Source organism: Eubalaena glacialis, chromosome 7, assembly GCF_028564815.1.
Source record: "Eubalaena glacialis isolate mEubGla1 chromosome 7, mEubGla1.1.hap2.+ XY, whole genome shotgun sequence".
NCBI lineage: Eukaryota > Metazoa > Chordata > Mammalia > Artiodactyla > Balaenidae > Eubalaena > Eubalaena glacialis.
Window position 1 is genome coordinate 44,571,317 of NC_083722.1, and position 17,701 is coordinate 44,589,017.

A 17,701-nucleotide genomic window follows, 5' to 3' on the forward strand; every position below is an offset into this window, starting at 1 on the left:
ACCTCACCTGAAAGATGACTATGCATTTATAGCTGCCCAGGAAAGATCTTTTTTAAAGAACTTTACAAAAAAATTTGAACAAGAATACTGAGAAAAGTACGATGAGCTGCCATGTATGGATGCACAGATCTCCATCACCAGCTCCAACCATGATCAATGCACAGACCACCCTGGTCCATCAATATCCCACCCAGTCTTTCCCACCAAAAACTGTCTGAGTAAATCTCAGACAGCATGTTATTTCATCAGGAATAGTTCAGCATTTATCTCTAACAGTAAACACTTCATTAATGTCATGAAACAAAGTGTCCAAACTCCCCCAAGCATCTGTAAGTTTCTTTCCCGTTTCTTCCTTTGGCTCAGGGTCTTGGTGAGTCCATACTCTGCAGCTGCCAGATATGTCTCCTCAGTCTCTTTCAATCTATGAGGTCCCCTCCTCTCTCTCCATCTTTATCTCTTTGCAGCTTATCTGTTGAAGTAACAGGAGCATTTGTCCCATGGTTTCCCAAATTTGACTTTTGGTGACTGCATCCCCATGGTGCCATTTAGAATATTCCTAATGTTTCCTGTAAATTAGAAGTTGGATGGAGACCACTGGTGAGATTCAAACACATGAAACCTGGTTATCTCTTTTTTGTAAGTTAGCAGCCGAGACAGCATTAGATGTTGTACTCATTCTTCACTTGAAAGCTAAATTATCTCTATAAAGATATCTTACTTTCATTAGATTTTTTGCCCTGAGGTATAGGTACAGTTCATACAAGTAAATGCTTGATTCTTTCCCTTTATTTCAAGTTTTCAGAATAATAAGTTGGTTCCGTAGACTCTTCTAGGACTAGGTAACTGACAGACAAATAGGAGGAGGAAATCAGGGGGAGAGCTTTATGTTCCCAAAGTTCTAGGTTTTGATGAGCCATGTTTTGAGTTAGAGAAAACACAAGAAAAGTGTTAACAGGGAAGAAAATGCTCCGTTCCGACCACAGTAAGTTAAACGGGTGGGTACACTGGTCTAAATTTCTGTTACATTTTAGCTTTTTGGTTCTGGTATATATTCTTTGGTTTATAGTTATTAAATCTTTCTGGTAAACCAGATGCTAATTGCTAAGGGAAAATTTGATGAAACTTGAAAGAAGCTAAAAGATTTTTTGCCTTTTAGAAAATAATGTGTTGGCTTTTCCTTCCTTCTTTAAGTGGTAAGTTAAAAAAAATACGCTGCAAAAAGAGTATGATCTTGTTTCTCAAAAGAAACTCACTGTGTGTGTGTGTGTGCGTGTAAAATAAAAAAGTGTGAATGTATGGTTTCATACATTTTATGAGAAACTAAGGGGAGAATGCAAATAAAACATTTATAGTAGTTCTCACAGGAAAAGCAGGGTGGGGAGAGAGGGAAACAACTCTGCTTGTTGCGACGAATTTGTGTTGCTTTCCAAACTGAAAGCTTATGACTGAGAGCAACGATTTACAACCTACGCAATTTGCAGAGTCCAAGAATGATGGGGGATTCCTTTACTTCCAGATGCTGAAAGGCCATCTCTGCCATGATAAGCCAGCACTGAAGAGACAAAGGAGAATTTCCAGGGCCTCTGTGGGCACTGCTGATGTGCTGATGGCTGAAAAATGACAAAAGTCTACAAAACCACTTCATAAGCCAGCGCAGGGCAGGACAGGATAAGGGATAAGCTAACACCTTTTATTCTGCACAGCAGGAGACCCTCAAAGGAAGAACTAACCCTCCTTTTAGGAAGACAACAGGCCCTATATGTCAAAAAGGTATGCACCACAGCTTTGAAATGTCTCCATTTGCTTTCTTAAATGGTATTACAATGACTTACATTACAAAATTTTTTGGTATTTAAATAAGGGTTTTTTAAAAACCTTTATTAAGCAATAAAGCAATTTATGGCTGTGTATCCAAATTGCTCCACCAGAAAGCTACCACCTCTGGCTTTGAGTCACTGAAAGAGTCAGAGGAGGAAAAGACAAGGAGGAAGCCAGAAGCTGTGCTGACAGACAGGTCACACTGGCCCCTGCCACCCTGCGGGCTCCGAGTCCAGATGAAGGTGGGAAATCACTAAAGACCACCGACTCAACATATTCCTCTCGGCTGTGATAGAATGGATTCAAAAGGAACCTGACTCTAACAGAAAAAAATCAAAGGAATATTCATTCAGAACCTTTAAATGAAAATGTAAACATATCCTACAGAAACAGAATCCAGATATAGATTAACCCAAAATCTACCTACCAGGTAAATAAACACCAATATAGCACAAAGTATAACTACCTTTTTAAGGAAAAAAGAATCAAAGAATCATAATGATTCCAACACGACTGATAAAATCAAAGGATGGTTCTCCTACACACAGCGAGCGTCATTCAGATGTCATCTGTCAATCATGCCCTTCCTGTATCCCTGGTGTTCCCATCATAGTAATAGTCTTTCATTGAAGGATCAACTCTCCTAGGGTGCAGCGTTTCTCTTGGGGGTGATAAAAATATTCTAAATTTGATTACAGTGATGGTTGCACAATTCTGTGAATATTCTAAAAACCATTGAATTGTACACTTTAAACGGGTGAATTGTATAGTATGCGAATTGTATCTCAGTAAATCTACTACCAAAATAAAGAAGTAGGGGGTAGTTAGTTCTCTATACACATGCTCCTTACAGAAACAAAGATATAGACTAATTCATGCTTAAAATGAGATTCTGACTATAGAAAGATGACACTTCCAAACAAGAGTACAGAAAAAGGATTTAACTGATGAGTTTAGTACATAGAGAAAAGCCAGTTCTGTCTTAATTTCTTATATAGGAAAAGTGACAGACTCTCATTCCCTAAATTCAAGTAAAACCCATCATAATACATGAAGATGTGCAATCATTGTATATTACAAATCTACTTACAGATACTACGTTTGCAATTTTTATTTTTTAACTTTCAATTCTGAAATAATTTCAGACTTACAAAAAAGTCACAAAAGTCATACAAAAAATTCCCACATACCGCTTCATTTGCATGCTCCAAATGTTAAGATCTTTCTTCATCATAATATTAGCTACCCACTAAAATGACATAAAATGCCTAAAATGATGTAACAGAAGAAGCAAAAAATTATTAAAGAAAAATACTCCATTTCCATAAATCCCAAGCTTTTCTTGGAAACGGGGAGATCAGAAGTCGACGTGGCCTTTAATGACAATATACTCTTTTAATGGCTTCTCTCTGGCTAATTACTAAATGGGAATTCCAGCTGTACCCGTAGATCGAATGTAGCTATCAGATACTGCTCACAAGATGCCATGGAAGTATGCACTGTGGTCTAGGGAATTCAATCTCACTGCTATCCTACAGGCAAGAGCCGGGGGCAAATATAATACTTGCTTATAGTCAAAATCACCCTGGTACCAAATGCCTTTAACCATGCAATATACAAGTGTATCAAATCAGCACGTAGTACACCTTCAGTCCACACAATGGTATATGTCAATTATATCTCAATAAAGCTGGGAAAGTCATTTGCGCAACTTCTTAAAAATACAGATGCCTAAGCTTCACCTTCAAAGATTCATACAGGCCTGGGCTAGGGTCCTGGCATCTTCACCGCAGGTTAAAACCTGTGAAAAAACAAGCTTGAACTCTCACCAATGGCACTTAAATTCCTTCTGACAACTCAGAAAAGGATTAATCAGGCTTTCACTCACTGACACTTCAAATCAAGAAATAAGATCTTATATCACAATCACTTTTTACCAAATAACTGCATACAGAAACTTGACTTATGAACTGAATACAGCTTTTGCTTTCAGTACTCATTGACTACTTAAGGCACCTTACAGCCGAGCATCTGAAACCCCCAAAAGCAATTTCTGTTCGTTACCCAGTCTTCTGCTTACTCAGGGCACAGATGTCAACCCTAGGCAATGGTGTGGAAATTTTAAAACAGACTCACATAACTTGAAAGTGAGAAGCGGCTTTAGAAGCCATCTTGTGTGGTCTGCTTGCCTCCTCCGCCCCCAGCAAAGACAGAGCTCCGCAAGGCTCTAGACCCCAAGCTGCCATCTGCAAACCGTAAACACGGTTACCTCTGCTCACAGCTCGTACTGCATCCCTTAATACTATCTGTGCATGGCTATCTCTCTTGAGCATACCTCTTCGAATACAGGAATCCTGCCTTACCTCCTTTGTACTCCCTTCTTTCAGCGTCATTCACTCAATAAATGTTTGCTGAACAAGACACAGTAAAAACAAAACGAAAGTGATTTTTTCTTGATTATTGTACTCACTCAACAAGCACTTACTTTAACACCTACTATGTCCCATTACATGGGTAAAACAAATTGATGAGAAAATAATACCTTTACAGAAAGTAGTTCCTCCTTGTTTATCCTTAGGAATTTGGCATCTGTGGCCATGTGTTCTAATTTTCTCCTTACATATTCCAGGCATATTCACATAAGCATTAATTCAGGCCTCATCTCTCTGATCATTTGCCTAATTATGTCAAAGTGCCTCCTCTCTCTGCCTGGATCAAGTCAACATGTCCTAGATTTTCTCTAAGATCAATTTAATTGATAGAAAAAGAGAAAGAGGGAAGGCTAAAGGATTCACCTTGTAAACTACCATTTACTTCAAGAAACAAGGAACTCGGGCTACCCTGGTGGCCCAGTGGTTGAAAGTCTGCCTGCCAATGCAGGGGACACGGGTTCGAGCCCTGGTCTGGGAGGATCCCGCATGCCGCGGAGCAGCTGGGCCCGTGAGCCACAATTACTGAGCCTGCGCATCTGGAGCCTGTGCTCCGCAGCGGGAGAGGCCGCGATAATGAGAGGCTCGCGCACCGCGATGAAGAGTGGCCCCCACTTGCCGCAACTGGAGGGAGCCCTCGCGCAGAAACGAAGACCCAACACAGCCATAAATTAATTAATTAATTAATTAATTTTTAAAAAAAATAACAGTTTACTTAAAAAAAAAAAAAAGGAACTCTAGTGCTATAACACCTACATTGTTTACCATTCAAGAATGTACTTACAGTAAGTACGCAATTACCTAAGATTTGGGAATGTTTTTGTTATTATTATGGATATTCTCTTCTAATGTAACTGAGCACTAAATACACATATTAATAATAATGCAACCTAACAGTAGTGACAGTTCAATAAGTCGCCCGCCAGTCTACCCACCTGTTCCTTAAAGGCAAAGCCTTTCCCAGCATGCGCGCGCGCACACACACTCACATACATGCAAACACACACGCAGTCCCAGATGCCCTGTGAAGAGACACAGGGACACAGTCCTGGTCTGACCACTCCTACCTGGACAGGAGCCTCTCTGAAAGTCAAAGCCCAATTGTCCTGCGCCCCCTAGTGGCTATAATGAAAAATGCAAGTGACCAACAAGCAAAGCAACAAGCAGATCTTCCAAGACTTTTTTTTTTTTTTTTTTTTTTTGGTCAAACCACTTCAACAGCAAAAAACGTTTGCTCTTCTGCTCGGCCACCTCCTTTGGTCACTACCACTCTTCTCCAACTTCGGTGCCATCACATTCTTGGCCTCTCTGGCTCCCTCAGCACCAGTGGCCTGGGATCCCCAACTGCAGGCTCGGGTCTCTACAAACAAGCCCAGCCACCTCACAGCTCACTACACAATTTGAGAGCACGGATCTTGTTTCATTCGTCTTTATATTCCCAGCAAGCACACTGCCCAGCAGAGAGAAGATATTCAAATATTTGGTTTAAAAAAAAAGGGAAGAAAATTAGGACAGGAATGAGGAAGGAAGGAAGAATGTCAGGAAACAGGCAGGCAAGGGAAGAAGCAAAAGACACCAAATTCAGACTCAGCAAGTCTGTGTGTGATCGCCAGCCACTGGCTCGCTGGATGGGCAGTTTCAGCTCAGTCACTGGGCCCGGGTTCATCATCTGTAGATTGACTGGGCTGTGGTCCACGATCTCAGAGACCCCCTGATCTGTACATTCCAGTATCTTACTGCCTTACAAAAATGCTCATCATGCTTGTGAAGTTCAGGCAGGAAACATCCATTTTCAGTGAGATTTTCCAAAGCCAAGCCTCTACCACCTTTGCCACTTCACATCTCTGCAGATGCCATTTCTCTCCTAACTTTGTTTTTCAAGAATAGTTTTCATTTCACAACAGATATGAACACCGAAATGCCATCATTTAGTACTTGCAAGTGTTATCTTCAAATTACCATCCTAGAACTATGGTAAGAAGTCACTGCAAATTTGTATGGAAACACAAAAGACCCTGAATAGCCAAAGAAATCTTGAGAAAGAAAAAGGGAGCCGGAGGAATCAGGCTCCCTGACTTCAGACTATACTACAAAGCTACAGTAATCAAGACAGTATGGTACTGGCACAAAAACAGAAATATAGATCAATGGAACAGGACAGGAAGCCCAGAGATAAACCCAAACACATATGATCACCTTATCTTTGATAAAGGAGGCAATAATATACAGTGGAGAAAAGACAGCCTCTTCAATAAGTGGTGCTGGGAAAACTGGACAGCTGTATGTAAAAGAATGAAATTAGAACACTCCCTAACACCATACACAAAAATAAACTCAAGATGGATTAAAGACCTAAATGTAAGCCTAGACACTATAAAACTCTTAAGAGGAAAACATAGGCAGACCACTCTATGACATAAATCACAGCAAGATCCTTTTTGACCCACCTCCTAGAGAAATGGAAATAAAAACAAAAATAAACAAATACGACCTAATGAAACTTAAAACCTTTTGCACAGCAAAGGAAACCATAAACAAGATGAAAAGACAACCCTCAGAATGGGAGAAAATATTTGCAAATGAAGCAACTGACAAAGGATTAATCTCCAAAATATACAAGCAGCTCATGCAGCTCAATATCAAAAAACAAACAACCCAATCCAAAAATGGGCAGAAGACCTAAATAGACATTTCTCCAAAGAAGATTTACAGATTGCCAACAAACACATGAAAGGATGCTCAGCATCATTAATCACTAGAGAAATGCAAATCAAAACTATAATGAGATATCATCTCACACCAGTCATAATGGCCATCATCAAAAAATCTAGAAACAATAAATGCTGGAGAGGGTGTGGAGAAAAGGGAACCCTCTTGCACTGTTGGTGGGAATGTAAATTGATACAGCCACTATGGAGAACATTATGGAGCTTCCTTAAAAAACTAAAAATAGAACTACCATACAACCCAGCAATCCCACTACTGGGCATATACCCTGAGAAAACCATAATTCAAACAGAGTCATGTACCACAATGTTCACTTCAGCACTATTTACAATAGCCAGAACATGGAAGCAACCTAAGTGTCCATCTACAGATGAACGGATAAAGAAGATGTGGTATATGTATACAATGGAATATTACTCAGCCATAAAAAGAAACGAAACTGAGTTATTTGTAGTGAGGTGGATGGACCTAGAGTCTGTCATACAGAGTGAAGTAAGTCAGAAAGAGAAAAACAAATACCGTATGCTAACACATATATATGGATCTAAAAAAAAATGGTTCTGATGAACCTAGGGGCAGGACAGGAATACAGACGCAGACGTAGAAAATGGACTTGAGGACACGGGGAGGGGGAAGGGTAAGCTGGGACGAAGTGAGAGAGTGGCATGGATATATATACACTACCAAATATAAAATAGATAGCTAGTGGGAAGCAGCCGCATAGCACAGGGAGATCAGCTCTGTGCTCTGTGACCACCTAGAGGGGTGGGATAGGGAGGGTGTGAGGGAGACACAGGAGGGAGGGGATATGGGGATATATGTATATATACAGCTGATTCACTTTGTTATACAGCAGCAACTAACACACCATTGTAAAGCAATTATACTCCAATAAAGATGTTAAAAAAAAAGAAGTCACTGCAGGAAGAAGTCAGGCAAGGGCTGGAACTTCCAACAAAGGGAATGAATCCCAACCAACCATCTGGTAGAAATAATACAGGAAACAGATGCATACCAAGCCACCATAAAGGGGAAGGCTATGGAATAAATGGACACGCAAAAGTCAGATATGCAAACTTGAGGGCTGAGTCTAGGGGCAGAAGTGATGAGAGGCAGCAGAAAATGACCAGCTTCAAGAGTGGAAATGCAGTGATGGAGAAGGATGAATTCTGAGACCTGACAGGGGTTTAGAGGCGCCACTAGACAGACCCAAGTGAAAGAAACTACCAGTGTCTGGAAGAGGACTCCGAGGGTCTGAGTGAGACTTCAGTTTTTGATCCCTGACAACCAGCAGGAGGAAACTTTCCAGAAGTGAAGCTATAACAGCCTCCTCATCGACCTTCCTCAGCAGGAAAAAAGGCATCTCTTCCCTCAAAAAAACACCTAAACAGAACATTCAAAGAACACCTGAATAGACAAAGAGAACAGAACTGTGGTTGCCAAGGGGTAAGGGAGGTGGCAGAGAGAAGGACTAGGAGTTTGGGATTAGCAGATAAACAACAAGGTCCTACTGTACAGCACAGGGAACTATATTCAATGTCCTATGATAAACCATATAGAAAATAATATGAAGAAGAATGTGTGTATATATGTATGTATAACTGTCACTTTGCTATACAGCAGAAATTAAACACAACATTGTAAATCAATTATACTTCAGTAAAATTTTTTTTAAAACACCTGAATAACATTTCCTCTCAGAACTGACTTAGCAAATTTGGTTTGGGATTTGCTGTTTTTTCGTGAACTGCTTGTGGGCAGAGAAAACCAGAGCCAAGCTATTTGTCCTGTTCAGCTGGGCACACACACCACATACACTACAACTTCACAGCACCAAAAACCCACCATCCACGCTGACTGCAGAAGCTGAACGTTGTTTTCAAAGATTCACTAACTGAAGAATTGTTGCACATTTTGTGAATACATACTTGCCTGAGACTTAAAGGCAACTTACTTTTTTTAAGGTAGAAAAATGATATCTCTTTAATAGAGAAATAAATCACAACAAAGACAAATACCACAAAATCCAGAAAAAATTAACATTTTAAATTAGTTCACTGCCAGAAACAGCTCTATAATACTTTTTCCTACATAATTTGGCTGCACAGAGTTTTAAAAATCTTCATCTGACCATAATTTTGTATTATTTTCTATGGAGAGGGTATTTTCTACAGAAAGTGTATAAAGACTTTCCTCTAGAATAGTTAGAATTTCTTGAGAATGTTTTTTATTATTAGTTGCTTAGAAAAGCAAAGACAACTTACTTAAAACAATTTCTATGATGAAGTATGAAAAGCATTTTCTTATGAAACAAAAAGAACATGAGAATAATTGTCACCATGTTTCATGTCATGCCCAGATTCTAAATGTCACTGTGATTCATTGACAATGCATTGCCTCTTCCAGTATTCATTCTTTCAACACTTACTGAGTGCCTAGTATATGCCAAGCACCAACCAGCCGAGGTAATGGGATACACAGGTGGGTAAACAGATCTGGCTTTGAAATCCTGGTTGTCGTGTTGTTCAGGAAGATAGCATCATGGACCTTCTAAAGCCTGAAGTCCCCCATTTCGGACACACAGGCCTTTCTCTGCCTTTGTTGCAGTACCTTTCATGGTCTTGCTCATTCAGGGAAATCCCCGTTCTCTTAGCTGAGAAACACAAGTGGACGACTTGTGTTTTAAAAACCTAAGGAGTCAGTGGTTTTTCTTCTACTTTGACTTGGCTGGTGCTCTTAAGCTACTCATAAATTACACAGTCAGGAAAACTTATTATTACCACCACAAGCAGCTGTACCTTGTCGGAAATCAATAAATTCTCTCAAACATTATCTTCGTTTGGTTTAGATTTTGACTTCATCTTATAAGGTCCTCGGTTTAAGGATCAGGTAAGATCAAACGAATTGACACCCAGCATCCACTCAAACAACTAATGCCTATCAGTCACCAAATCATTCACTCATTCATTTTTGAAAATTAATATTTATTGAAAACCTACTATGTTTTATCTGCTGAAGACACATAAGCCAACAAATCATAGAGCCCTGTCATTTGGAATTAAACTCTAGCAGAAAGAGAGAGACGATAAACAATAATAATAAATATAACAAGTAAGTAAGTACATAGGGTTTTATAAGTGATGATGGCTATGAAGAAAAGAGCAGATTAAGATTGACTGACACTATAAAACTCTTAGAGGAAAACATAGGAAAAACACTATTTGACATAAACCACAGCAAGATCTTTGTTGACCCACCTCCTAGAGTAATGAAAATAAAAACAAAAATAAACAAATAGGACCTAATTAAACTTAAAAAGCTTTTGCACAGCAAAGGAAACCATAAACAAGACATAAAGACAACCCTCAGAATGGGAGAAAATATTTGCAAACGAAGCAACTGACAAAGGATTAATCTCCAAAATATACAAGCAGCTCATGCAGCTCAATATCAAAAAACAAACAACCCAATCCAAAAATGGGCAGAAGACCTAAATAGACATTTCTCCAAAGAAGATTTACAGATTGCCAACAAACACATGAAAGGATGCTCAGCATCATTAATCACTAGAGAAACACAAATCAAAACTACAATGAGGTATCACCTCACACCAGTCAGAATGGCCATCATCAAAAAATCTACAAACAATAAATGCTGGAGAGGGTGTGGACAAAAGGGAACCCTCTTGCACTGTTAGTGGGAATGTAAATTGATACAGCCACTATGGAGAACAGTATGGAGGTTCCTTAAAAAACTAAAAATAGAACTACCATACGACCCAGCAATCCCACTACTGGGCATATACCCTGAGAAAACCATAATTCAAAAGGACACATGTACCCCAATGTTCACTGCAGCACTATTTACAATAGCCAGAACATGGAAGCTACCTAAGTGTCCATCTACAGATGAATGGATAAAGAAGATGTGGCACATATATACAATGGAATATTACTCAGCCATAAAAAGGAACGAAATTGGGTCATTTATAGAGATGCGGATGGACCTAGAATCTGTCATAGAGAGTGAAGTAAGCCAGAAGGAGAAAAACAAATATTGTGTATTAACGCATAAATGTGGAATGTAGAAAAATGGTACAGATGAACCTATTTGTAGGGCAGGAACAGAGACGCAGACGTAGAGAATGGACATGCAGACACGGGGGGGAAGGGGAGTGTGGGACGGTTTGGGAGATTAGGTTTGACATAAATACACTACCATGTGTAAAATAGATAGCTAGTGGGAACCTGCTATACAGCACAGGGAGCTTAGCTCAGTGCTCTGTGACGACCTAGATGGGGGGGGGTGGTAAGGGGGGGAGGGAGGTCCAAGAGGGAGGGGATATAGGTATACATATAGCTGATTCACTTCACTGTACAGCAGAAACTGACACAACATTGTAAAGCAATTTTACTCCAATAAAAAAAAAAAGATTGGTTGAGAGTGTAGAGGTTGAAGGAGAGGAAGGGGCAAGCTGGAATTTCAAATAAAATCATCAGAAGGATCATTGTTGGGAAGGCTGCATATGAATAAGACTTGAAAGAGATGAAGGACTTAGCCATGCAGACATCTGGGGAAAGACATTCAAGGCGGAGGCAACAGCCCTGCTAAAGCCCTAAGACAAGGCGCGCCTGGTGTGTTCAAGCGAGACCAAGGAGGCCACAGTGTCCAGAGGAAGAGATGAGGTTGGAGAGGGAACAGGAGAGCCGGGAACTGGAGGACCAGCAAGTCATTTCAAGGACCTTCAATTTGACCCTCACTGAAATGGGAAACTACTGGAGGGATTTTTGGCAGAATAACAGATCGGACTTAAGTTTTAAAAGATCACTAAAGCTGCTCTATTGGAAAAAAGATTCTCGACAAATAATATTTACCAAGTGCTTATTCTTGAGGTATAAAAAAACTATCCCAACCCAGAACAGCCAACACAGTACTGAAGAAGAACAAAGTTGGAGGAGTGACACTCCCCGACTTCAAGACTTACTGTAAAGCTACAGTCATCAAGACGGCGTGGTGTTGGCAAGAGAGCAAACAGGTCAATGGAACAGAACAGGGAGCCCAGAAATAGAACGACACAAATACAGTCAACCGATCTTTGATAAAGAAGCAAAGGCAACTCAACAGAGAAAGGAGAATCTTTTCAACAAATGGTGCTGGAAGAACTAGACATTCACATGCAAAGGAAGTGAATCTAGGCTCAGACCTTTCACAAAAATTAACTCAAAATGGATCACAGACCTAATGTAAAACTGTAAAACTTATAGATGATACCACAGAAGAAAATCTAGGTGACCTTGGATTGGGTGATGGCTTTATAAATACAATATCACAATCCATGAGAGAGAAAAGCCATAAGTTGGACTTCATTAAAATTTAAAACTTCTGCTCAGCAGAAGACACTGTTAAGAGAACAAAAAGACAAGCCACATACTGAGAAAAAATATTTTGCAAATATTTTGCAAAATACATATCTAAAAAAGGTCTATTATACAAAACAGACAAAGAACTCTTAAAACTCAACAAGAAAACAAACAATCTAACTGAAAAGCAGCAAAAGATTTGAACAGACACCTCACCAAAGGAGATTCACAAATGGCAAATAAGCACTGAAAAGGTGCTCCACATCATATGTCATCAGGGAACTGCAAATTAAAACAATGAAATATCACTACACACCTACTAGAACGGCCAAAATCTTAAAACACTAGACAACACCAAATGCTGACAAGAATGTGGAGCATCAGAAACTCTCATTCACTGTTGACAGAAATGCAAATAGTACAGCCACTTTGGAAGACAGGTCAGCAATTTCTTCCCAAGCTAAACATAGTCTTACCATACAAACCATTTATCATGCTCATAGGTATTTACTCAAATGAACTGAAAACTCATGTCCACACACAATGTGCACATGAATGTTTATAGCAGCTTTATTCATAATTGACAAAAATTGAAAGCAACCAAGATGTCCTTCAATAGGTGAATGAACAAACGTCCATCTAATGGAATATTATTCTGCAGTAAGAAAAAAATGAGTGAATAGGGTATAAATTTATTCTTTTTCATTTTAAATGCTAAAAAAGAAAAAAATGAGCTATCAAGCCACAAGAAGATACAGAGTAACATTAATAGTAAATTGCTAAGTGAATGAAGACAAAAGGCTACACAGTTCCAACTACAGAACATTCTGGAAAAGGTAAACTTATAAAGACCAAAAAGATCAGTGAGGGCAGGGAGGAAGAGAGGGATAAACAGGTGGAAGACAGAGGATTTTTAGGGCAGTGAAATGCATCTCTATGATACTGTAATGGTAGGTATAAGACATCACGCATCTCTATTCACAGAGCTTTACAACACCCTAATGTAAACTGTGGATTTTGGTTAATAATAATATATCCCTATTGGTTCATCAATTATAATCAATGTACCACAACTAACACAAAATGTTAACAACAAGGAAAACTGTGAGGGTGGACGGGGTACATGGGAACTCTCTATACCTTACGCCCAGCTCTTCTGTAAACTTAAAACTGCTCTAAAAGTCTATCAATTTAAAAAATTATTCCTGCCCTCAAAATGCTTATTCTCATATTACTTTATTATCCATATCCTGCCCACTCCCAAAATGGAGCTCAGATGACACAAACAGAAGAAGGATACTAAAAGTAAAAATAAAATATGGTGGTGCGGTGTTAAGAGTCTGCCTGCCAATACAGAAGACACGGGTTCGAGCCCTGGTCCAGGAGGATCCCACATGTTGCGAAGCAACTAAGTCCATGCGCCGCAACTACTGAGCCTGCGCTCTAGGGCCCACGAGCCACAGCTACTGGAGCCCATGCTCCACAACAAGAGAGGTCACCGCAATGAGAAGCCTGCGCATCACAACGAAGAGTAGCCCCTGCTCGCCGCAACTAAAGAAAGCCTGCGCGCAGCAACAAAGACCCAATGCAGCCAAAAATAAATAATTAAAAAAAAAAAAACTGTAAAAAAAAATCAAAAACCACGAGTAAGGAAAGCAATACAATTATTTCAAAAATTCAAGCTAAGGGTTACTTTTCAATATTCCTTCAATGACTTCCCTCCATCAAACTCCATCACATTCTCTCATCGCTGCACGAATCTGCCCTTCACAGCACCTACTCCAGTGATAATTTTACAGGTATGTGATGATTTCATCAATGTCTGCCCCACACTAGACTCCTTAAGAGCAGATAAAGGAGTTTAGTGACACCATAGTAACCAAGAAGCCATAAATTTGGTAAACAAACTGAAGTACAGGAAAGTTAAATAAATAACAAAAAGTCCCAGCTTAAAAATGGCACAGCCAGGATTTCCACACCTGGACTGTTAGACTCCAGGGCCTCCTGGTCCTGGTGTTGCACCGTAAAGTATGATATAATTTTTGTACTATATTTTACCTTCAAGCTCTCAGAGGTAGTGATACAATAAACATAACTACCATATATAAAATAGATAACCAACAAGGACCTACCATATGGCACAGGGAACTCAATATTCTGTAATAACCTATATGGGAAAAGAATCTGAAAAAGAATGGATATACGTATTGATATATGTGTAACTGAACCACTGTGCTGCACACCTGAAACTAACAACATTGTATCAACTACACTCCAATAAAATTTAAAAAATAAAATAAACATAACTTAGTGGTTAAGCTGGAAACCAGCCTAATTTAATCAAAAGAGATCATAATTGCCCCTAACTTTAAGGCCTGTTAATAAATTAAAACCCAGAGTGTGAGATGCCCTATTTTATTCCCTACATCTTCCCAGAGCTGGGTCCACTACTGATAGGACATAACTCTGCCATGCTTGATTTACTCAGTCCTGCAAGGTAATAAGGGTTTGAAAAGATGAACTAAAATGTTCCCCAGACTAGTTTTGGCTGCACCCTTAAAATGGGACTCTGGGTAAAACGTTGCTGCCTTTAAACATGGAAACAAAGAAATAACCAGCCAGGAAACTAAATTACTGAGGAGTAAGGTAGGAGCTGGAGAAAGGAGAGCTCTGTTTACAAAAGTATCTCTTCTGGACAATATACACACATCCTTAGAGCTACCACATCCCAGAATAACTTATCTTTTAAAATGATTCTGACCATACAATTACCAGGAGACATCTTAACAGCATTCCTGTTAGATAATAAAGTCTCTTTAAAAGGGAAGAGAATGATAAACATTACCTAAGAAAACTGGGTCTTACTTTAGAAGCTCAGAAATTCTCTTCCACGGGGCCCCCAATTTAGACTAACGCTAATCCTCACACTGGTTAAGTGACTAAAATTGCCTGCAAAGAGCAGTTGTTCAACTGACATTCTGGCCGTGCCTGTAATGTAATAGTTAAAGAATGTGGTGTCATTTAAGGAGACACTAGAATTTCCTGAACTGAATGCAGAGTATTAAAACATATATAAAACATTAAATTGTAAAAATTATTATTTCTAACCATTCTAAATATATAAGTAATCATCAAAGAAGTGCAAAAACCCTGGGTCAAAATATTCAAGTCATGTTTTGGTTTTGAGTATTTATGGGCAAAATGCTGAGACTCCATTTTCCGATCTGAAAATTAGAAATATCTGTGCACAAACTACACATACATAACAGCAAAATTAATCACACCTAGGGGACAAAACTGCATTAAACACTGAGAGTCATTAGTAGTTTGGGGATCGTAGGTCCCTTCAAGAATCTGATGAAACCTGTGGGCTTTCTTCCAAATGCACATAGTACATGGTAAACGAACACAAAATTTTACCTACAAGTTTAGGGAAGGCATGACTTTTTAACCTCAGCTTAAAAACTTTAAACCTGGAGAAAATCCCCACTGCAATAATTACATCAGAGTCACTAGGCTAGCGCTCCGGCCTGTAAGATCATGGGACATTGACTTATACGTAAAGTGCTAGTATTCCAGTGAGAAAATAAAAGAACACCAGCATGACTAATAAAATGCACTCTGAAAGAGAAATCACAACGGAAGCAGGGAAAAGTTACACCTTATCCTGTGGGGTCGGGCTATTTTAAACATCAGTATTGGGCAAGGCAAAGAATGCTGACCCATCCAAATCTCAAATTTTAAAGTAGGTATAATTTTAGACATTTAGCCAACTTCTGCTCTATAAGCACTTTATCATTTGGTAAAACCAAATGTCAAATGTATACATTAAGAGACACAAGGTAAATTTTCAATATAACATCTGTATTCTTTCACTGCAGGGAAAATAAGATTTCCAAAAGACATAAGTTATTTATTAGCTGAATCATAAGAAGTTTCTTAAAGTGATGTTTTTATGTAATAATGCTCCCTGTACTGGAGGGTGTGAGGCTGTGGCCAAATCACATTCTCCTGCAAGTCAAGGGTCTGCTGTCTGTTACTAGATTTGCAGTCACGTGACTCTGATCAACTCATTATCTCACAGCCTCTCAATTCTAAAAAACTATAAAAATAAGGGAATGAACGACATGATCTTTAAAACTCCTAATTATTTTTATTTTAGATTTATGAGTATATCAAAAGTAAACAATGAGAGTCGGGGTCAGTTAGCAGAACAGGACAATTAGAATCACAAGTAATTTTGTTCCAGGGTGACTAAAGTGGCATCACATACAGGGGACAGAGCCCTCAGAAGGCAGCAGCCAAGGGTACGTGGTCTGTCAGAGTCACTGTGGTGGCCAGTGCCCCCCAATAATCCCCATGGTCACCCTGGTACTCCCCACCTTCTGCAGTTCACACTGCCTGTAGTCTATTCCCATGTGTGACTACCAGCACATGGCAGAAATGACACATCACTTCGAGGTTAGGTTACAAACGACAGAGCCCCCATCTCCCGGGGGCCCACTCTCTCCCCCTCCTCTTGGGTCTCTGGCTCCCTGGAAAGCCCGCTGCCCTGCTGTGAGCACATGTGGCTTCCGGGAACAGCAAGTGAGGACTGAGGCCTGGACAAGCACATGGGGGCCTGAAGGTGGATTCCCTGGGGCCCCCGCTGAGCTGGAGACCCGGGGCCACAGACTCCCAGCTGACTCGCCCATAGATGCCTGGTGAGATGATAAATATTGACTGTGTAAAGCTTCTAGGTTGTTGAGTAATTTGTTATACAGAACATTGCAGCAATGTGGATGGATCTAGAAATTATCAAACTAAGTGAATTTAGACAGAGAAAGACAAATATCATATGATACTGCTTATCTGTGGAATCTAAAAAAATGATACAAATGAACTTATTTACAAAAGAGAAGCAGACTCAGGGACATAGAAAACAAACTTACGGTTACCAAAGGGGAAGGTGGTGGGGAGGAATAAATTAGGAGTTTGGGATTAACATATACACAATACTATATATAAAATAGATAAACAACAAGGTCCTACTGTATAGCACAGGGAACTACATTCAATATCTTATAATAACCTATAACGGAAAAGAATAAGAAAAAGAATGTATATATATGTATAACTGAATCACTTTGCTGTACACTGAAGCTAACACAACATTGTAAATTAACTATACCTCAATAAAAAAAAATTTGTTATACAGAACAGAAAACTGATACAGTTATCTTTTCATTCTTTTCTCAGCCTCCTGGCCCTTATAAGTAATCGGTCACCAGTTAACTTTTCTTTCACCATGTGTCCTATATAACCATACATACATACACTTTTCTCACTTCCTCTCCCACCACCCAGACCTTGGTCCCTTGTATCTCA

General features: G+C 39.4%; 1 protein-coding gene across 1 annotated transcript in view; it reads right to left on the reverse strand.

Moving 5' to 3' along the window:
- The window catches only part of LOC133095287 (dystonin-like), a 497,948-nt gene that overhangs the window by 300,880 nt on the left and 179,367 nt on the right, over positions 1-17,701 (reverse strand).